This window comes from Astatotilapia calliptera, chromosome 15, assembly GCF_964374335.1.
Source record: "Astatotilapia calliptera chromosome 15, fAstCal68.1, whole genome shotgun sequence".
Classification (NCBI taxonomy): domain Eukaryota; kingdom Metazoa; phylum Chordata; class Actinopteri; order Cichliformes; family Cichlidae; genus Astatotilapia; species Astatotilapia calliptera.
The window spans coordinates 11,516,473-11,523,686 of NC_137436.1; positions in this window are offsets into that span (position 1 = coordinate 11,516,473).

Here is a 7,214-nt window from a genome sequence, read left to right on the forward strand (position 1 = left end):
AACACATAAATGTCACAACTTATAGGGAAATAGTTATTAAAAAACCTTTTACACCAAAAAGTACTGAATCTAAAGAAATCCTCCTTTAAAGTATATTTTTAAAAATTGATGTTATTGAAGTATAATCAGCATACAATCGAGTCAAAGCTTTTTTAATGCTAAGAGAAAATAATTAATAAAAACTATACAAAAAATGTACATGAGACAGCCGAGACAGTTCCTTTGAGGCACTTCAGAGTTCACAATTAGTTGAATAACTTCCATTTATGATCACCAGTTCACTCTAACTGATAACCCAAATATCAATCTTGAATAGTACAGACTAAGAAAAACTATAACATTTTATAATTTTAAAAAGATGTATATATCCAACTGTGGATGCTTGCATGGCAAAAGGTAAATAGGATCAGAAGCAAAATTATCACACACTTCCAAACAAAAACTATGATACAGAGCACTGAGCCACACCGTCCATGGGCGCCCCCATTTTGGGTGTTGTGGATGGGAAAGAGTTGTTGAAGCTAAACTGAGACGCAATCAGCAGGCAGAAATATGGCTTCCTGCTGAGAAAGAGCACTATAGGTTCAATGTTTATGTTGAGAGTGTTGATGGAGTTGCACTGTTCCTTCTAGAAAGGCCAATCCATGGTTGATTATGATCATTCAGACAGAGATCTTTATCAATCATTGACAGATAGTGATAGTGGTTAGACATTTTTGAGATGGTGTTGGAAAATATGATGGATCAAAATCAGAAAGTCTTGTCAGGTCTTTGCTTGATTTTTCCCCGTTTCTCATCTGCTGTAGATATCTTTTTAGGCCTGCAACTTCTTCTTTTGTACTCTTCTTGTCTAGTTTCCTCAAAATTTTTAAGGACACTTTACACACCATGCTCATGTGTAAGTTTTCAGATTTTTGCACAGTACTGTAGATTAAACACAAATCAAGTTCTACATTCAAAGACAAATGTTTGTCACTTTCCAAAGATTTTATAACAAGGCTGTTTTCAGTAACGTGCCAGACACTCATACCATATCTTAAAAGGGATAATTAAAAGTCTCCTAATTCTTGCTTTTGTGTTTCTTAGATATGATGAGCACAGTTATTTTCCATATTTAAATATAAATGTTATTATCAAATAGAAATAAGCTGAATTTGTTTTTTCCAATAATACTTTGGTTCTTATATTTTGAATGTGAACTTTGTCCTTTGAAAAAGTACACGATTCATTTTCAGTGCAGTTCTATTAGGTTGAATGTTCACTCACCATCAAGAGGAAAAGCTGTTCCAAATGTCCAAGAAAGCCTACAAGTCACACACGCATAAAGCCACAAATGATTTATATTCATTGCATCAGTGTGGGTACCCCTAGTAAATTTACTTAATATATTCCTAGTCCATCATTTGCATGGTCTGGGCTCCATTTTCTTGAGAAAAATCCAGCAATGAAGAATTTGGTATTCACTTTCCCCCAGGCAGAAGTCCAACAACCCTGGCAGATGCAGACTGAAGTGTTTGTCAAGTTCACACTTTGCAAAAGCCAGCTCAAAGTTCAGTTCATGCAGAATGAAATGAACCAAGTCATGTTCAGAGTTACAACACATCACAACAAATGCCCAGCTGTGGGAAGGGGAGGGGGGGTATACAATGTAGTTTGCACGGACCCCGTGTGCTTCTGTGCATGACTGACAATGTTAGGGCATGTTCCTAATGAGACACTGGATGGTGTCCTAGAGATCTCCTGCCAGATCTGGACCAGGGCATCACTAAGCTCTTGGACAGTCTGAGGTGCAACCTGGCGATGTCGGATGGAGCAGAAACATGAAGTCCCAGAGGTGTTCTATTGGATTTAGGTCAGGTGACCTCCTGTCAGTGGTATCAATGCCTTCCTCCTCCAGAAATTGCCTGCATATTGACAAAGGAACCCATTGTCTATACATTTCAACAAATGTAGGAAGATGTCATTTTAATGCCTAATAGCAGTCAGGGTGCTGTTGCTTTGCCTGTAGAGGTCTGTGCATCGCTTCATATATATCCCTCCCCAGACCATCGCTGAAACCACTATCAAACCGGCCATACCGATTGATGTTGCAAACAGCATAATGTTCTCTACAGCTTCTCCAGACACTTTCACGTCTGTCACGTGTGCTCCGGGTGAACCACTGGATGCCAGTGGTAGACCTGATAATTCTGGTGTTCCATGGTAAATGCAAATCAAGCTCCACTGTGCTGGCACCTGACATACTCTGGCACACTGGAGGATGTTGGGCCAAATGTCTCTGATTGTTTGGTCAGAGACATTCAAACCAGTGGCCTGCTGGAGGTCATTGTGCAGAGTTCTGGCACTGCTCTTCCTGTTCCTTCATGCACAAAAGAGCAGATATTAATCCTGCTGATGGGTTAAGGATCTTCTGTTCAGTGTTCCTAAAATAAAAGTCTCTTGTAACGCTTTTATGTCAGGAAGACACAGCAAACCCTCTGGCGTTGGCATGCATTGCTGTGTCATCCTGGAGGAGCTGGACCACTTTAGTTTACAGGTATCGCCTCGTGCTACTAGTAGTGACACAACAGTCAAAAAAGATGAGAAGGGAAAAAATGGGAAAAAAAATGTCAGTGGCCCACACTTTTAAAACCATTCCTGTTTTTTGATGTCTCATTGTTAATTTCATTAGTACAAAAAGTAGTTGAAACTGATTAACAACCTCCTCTCTTACTTAACCAACCAGATCAATATCCCAGACATTTAATTGACTTGATGCAATACCCTGATTTAGTGGGTGTCCCTTTAATAGTTTTGGGCAGTGTATGAACTTCTGACTGAATAAATTGAATGGTTGCTTTTGAAATTCATGCTTCAGTGGCTGGAAGCTTCCTTAGTTGGATTTTTAAAAGCTTTGGTTTAATAAATGCAGCTTTGTGTGTGAAGTTTGACAAGGCTATTCTTTGTCTGACAAAGAATTCTCTCATTACACGCCTATCTAGAGTTATTTAAAGTAATGGCACCAAACTTTTGTTCGCTGTTGCTCGACTGCAAAGAATCTTTTAATTTATAGGCACAAGTTGATGGAATATTAGCGACTAGAATCCCAGCCTCCATTTATGATACTCGGGCGTTGCATTCAGTTTGAGCACCTTACTGTTCATCAGAAAGAAAGGAAGGGTGGTAGGTGACGTAAAATGAGGAATGGAAGAAGTAAGTCATTTGCTTTGACAAGTTCTCCCCACAATCAGTCACCGTGTTACTGTAGTCACTCGCTTTCTGTAAAATCCATTCTTGCTGTCAATACCCCTGTTGTTCTTGCGGTCTGTTACACTGCCACTGCCATTGATCAATGTCAGCTGGACAGATTGCGATGTGAACATGTAAAAGGGAAACAAAGCTGTTGTGCCATAATGGAAAACAAAAAGGATGGTGTGTCACAGAAAAACAAAAAAAAGGGGGGGGAATGAGTGATTGAGTTGTGTGTGGTGCACAACGCTGAGCAAATACTGTTGTTTATATATGTACTCTGTCATGAAATGTTGCAGGAATATGTCAAATTCTGCAGGTCTATATAGATGAGACGCCATTTGTCATGCTCAGAAAAGACTGACAGCTCTTCACAGGTAGACACTACGTTTATCGACCTTGGACTTGGCTGATAGAGATGTTTCCCGAGTCAATAAATCCCATCTGTTACCTGCAGCTCCACTCTGAGTCACAAACCCGCCTGGGACCTGAATTTCAATCTCTTTTAATATATCTTTTTTCTTACACAGAAAATCAAACAAACAACATTTTACTGTGGTAGTACTTTCACGCTGTAACTCTGTGGTTGCGTGTGTTTTTGAAAGAAGATCTCATCCCGTCCCTCTGAACCTGGTGACTGTTATGACAGGACCAGGAGCTCACAATGTTCACTACGACCCAGCCTTGTAGGAAACACTTACTTGTGTCCAAATTGTTAAGGTCTTTCGCATTTTTGGTCTCCTTTTGATTTTAAGATGCTACTGAGTTTGAGGAGGATGAAAAAGGAAAGGAAAGACATTGTTTTCCAAGAGCTTCTGCTCAATATAGAGGACATTCTGCAGCTGCAAGGACAAGAACTAAATTGCTCTATTAAAACCTCCTTTGCTATGAGAAAGTGACAAATGGTGCACCTCAACTATTCTTCAGAGGTTACGCAGCTCTAGAGATAGGTCACAGGCCACAGAAAATTAAAAGGGGAGGTTTTGAACAAACAGTCTGAACTATGTCTCTCATTTCCTGCTGCTTTTTGTTGCTTAACCTTGTTTTCTTGTTTCACGTGCTCTACTTCCTGCCCTCATGTGTTTTCCATCCCTGAGATTGCTCTCCCAACACTGCCCCTTTGTCTGAGGTCAGAGGGGCTATTGATCAGGACCTGAAAAGAAGGAAGCAGAAGAAAAATCTCACAACTGGTATTGACAAAAGAGCTATGGACCATCACAACTGAAAAAAGAATATCATGGTCGCTGCACCACTCTGAAAATAAATATGAATGAATTTATTGTAGGTCTTGAAGCACAGCATTATGGTCAACTTATGTCTCACATCAATGATCAGCTGCTGGTAACAAAACATGATGGTAGCAAAAGAAACTAGTTCCCTGAAAAGAGTCGCCAACTCATGAACTGGAGTGAATCATTTGAAATGTTTTTTTGCAGTGTGATTAGAAGGAAACACAGAAATGAGCTGCAGCCAGACGAGCTATTTTTCAAACAGCATTGGTCTGCACTACACCCCAGGTGCTTGCAACAACCTACTTCTTCACCCTACCTCCTTGCCCATTCTAGTGATTTTAAATTTATTTCGGTCAGGTTTTAAAAGTACATTAGGCACAATAGGTTTGGTAAGGCCCCAGAGTGCTGTAAATGACAAACAGATTTGTAGTTATATAGCACCTTATTACTCTATTTGAGTACCCAGAGCATTTTTTTTAAATCTCAAAAAAGTAGAAGCCTTTACTGTTCACATCAACTCAGTGGATAGAAACATAAAGTTCACTGGGAAGATACAAAGGATAATAGTTTGCCATTTGTTGACTGTGCTGTAGACACTGAGTGCACAAGCTGTACATCTGCCTCTAAAGGATAAAGGTCACTCTGTCGAGGATGTCAATGTTCACATTTTGGACAAAGAAGACAGTTTTAATGGAGGAGTAAAAGAAGCCATCTATCTCCAATGTGAGCGACCGTCTTTAAACAGAGGGGGTTGCTTACAACACCATGTCTGTCTGCCACCTATATTTCAGTTTTGAGCTCCCTTCCCATGTGCCTCAATGCCCACTCACGTCTTGCGTCAGTTGATCCCAATAAGTCACATATAGGGTAAGGCAGGGTCTCCCAATGGTTTCACCTGAAACCTCTGCTGATAATGACCCGCACCCCTTTTCACACCTTGGTTCACGTGGCGAGGTACATGATCAAAAGTGGGTCAATTATACACTTAAGGGACACCTCCCACTAGAGCTTAAAGACTCTGGACTCGCCACCATTTGTTCTTAGAACCAAGGAAGCTTATTGGACTTCAAGAAACTCAGTTCAGTCGCTTTTCTTTCCAAACTCCTTAGAGTACCATGACCTGGATGACCGAGACCCTACACCAGGGGTGGGCAATTCCAGGCCCCGAGGACCGGTGTCCGGCAGGTTTTAGATCACACCTTGGGTCAACACACCTGAATCACAAGATTAGTTCGTTACCAGGCCTCTGGAGAACTGCAGGAGCTAATTTAGCCATTTAAATCAGCTGTGTTGGTTCAAGGACACATCTAAAACCTGCAGGGACACTGGCCCTCGAGGCCTGGAGTTGCCCACCGCTGGCCTACACAGACATTTGACCTCAAAGACTTTTTCTATCTCTAAGCTCTTTTAACCTGACCTAAAAAAAAAAGGTCTGTGAAAAAAGTGAAAAAAAGATTTATCCAGGTACCTCAGGTAACTAATTGCTGGAAAGAGGCATGTATTTGTTGTTTGTTTCTCGTTTCCTGTTTTGAATTCTTAATTTAGATATTTAGATATAGTTTGAGTTCCTGCTCAGGTTTTATGTTTCATATACTTGATTTTATTTCTGGATTATTTTGTGGTGATATTAAGCCCTTGTTTTTTAGTATTTACTTGTTACTTCTTACTCTAACTTAGTCTCTAATGGTTGCTTTTATAATTGGTAGTTGTTGTCTTCATCTTCACTTTGTTTCCTTGTGTTGCCTCATTCTGTTTATGCCTGTTCCCCTTTGTTCCCTTGTCTCGTAGATGTTTAGTGTTGCATTTACGTCTTCCTTTATTACTTGCTGTCTTAATTTGAATGGCTGTTCTCTTCAGTGTCCTGGGTTTTTATTTCTGTCTGTCCTCCCCCGATTCCCTGATTATTTTCAACTTTTGTGTTCATTGGTGTTTCTCCTCTTAGCAGATGATTTGATGCCCTTGAGTTGTGGATGCTCTTGTTACAAGATATTTAGAGAATCTTTTTCTTCAGCACCCAATGCATAGCATCTCATGTGTAATGGTTGTGTATTTCCTGTGCCTTTGAGATCAGTCTGAATAACAGTGTAGATGAACTGAAGTGCTCCCCACTCAGTGCTCTAAAAAGAAAATTTATGCAGGTATTATGGCTTTGCAGGCAGGCTTTGGGTCGTTGCCATTTTACTACTGTTTATTTTGTTAGCCACATGTGAGCCACTGAAAGTGTGTAGCCTATATTTTACTTTTATGTCTTAGATGATCATTTAAAAGGCAAATATTGTCTTTTCATTAAAGTATTTAAGTATTTTTAAGGATAATTATCACATGAAATCATGCATAACCAATGTATATTTGATAGTAAAGATGGTTAATATGGCTGTTTTTAACAGTTGTGTTAAGAGTGCTTCCCTTGTGTTGAAAGATAAAGGTGCGCTCTAGTTTTCTTCTTCTCTATACCCCCTTTATTAAACACAGTACACTACAGCTGCACCGTAGTATAACTGATAGTGGTTAAGTTTATTTTTTATCTAAAACTGATGAAGAAGTAAATGAAACACTTTAGACACCTTTGACGTTCTGTCAAAGATATACAGTTCATGAGTTTGTGTAACTTTTTGGGAAAATCTGCACTGAAAGAATTTGGGACTATTAAATTTCTGTGAATCACATTTTTGGGGGGATAATTTTGAGTGTAGGACAGTCCAGGATGAGAGGAACCACTGAGTGAAAGAAGTGAGTCTAGATATTTTCAGGTTA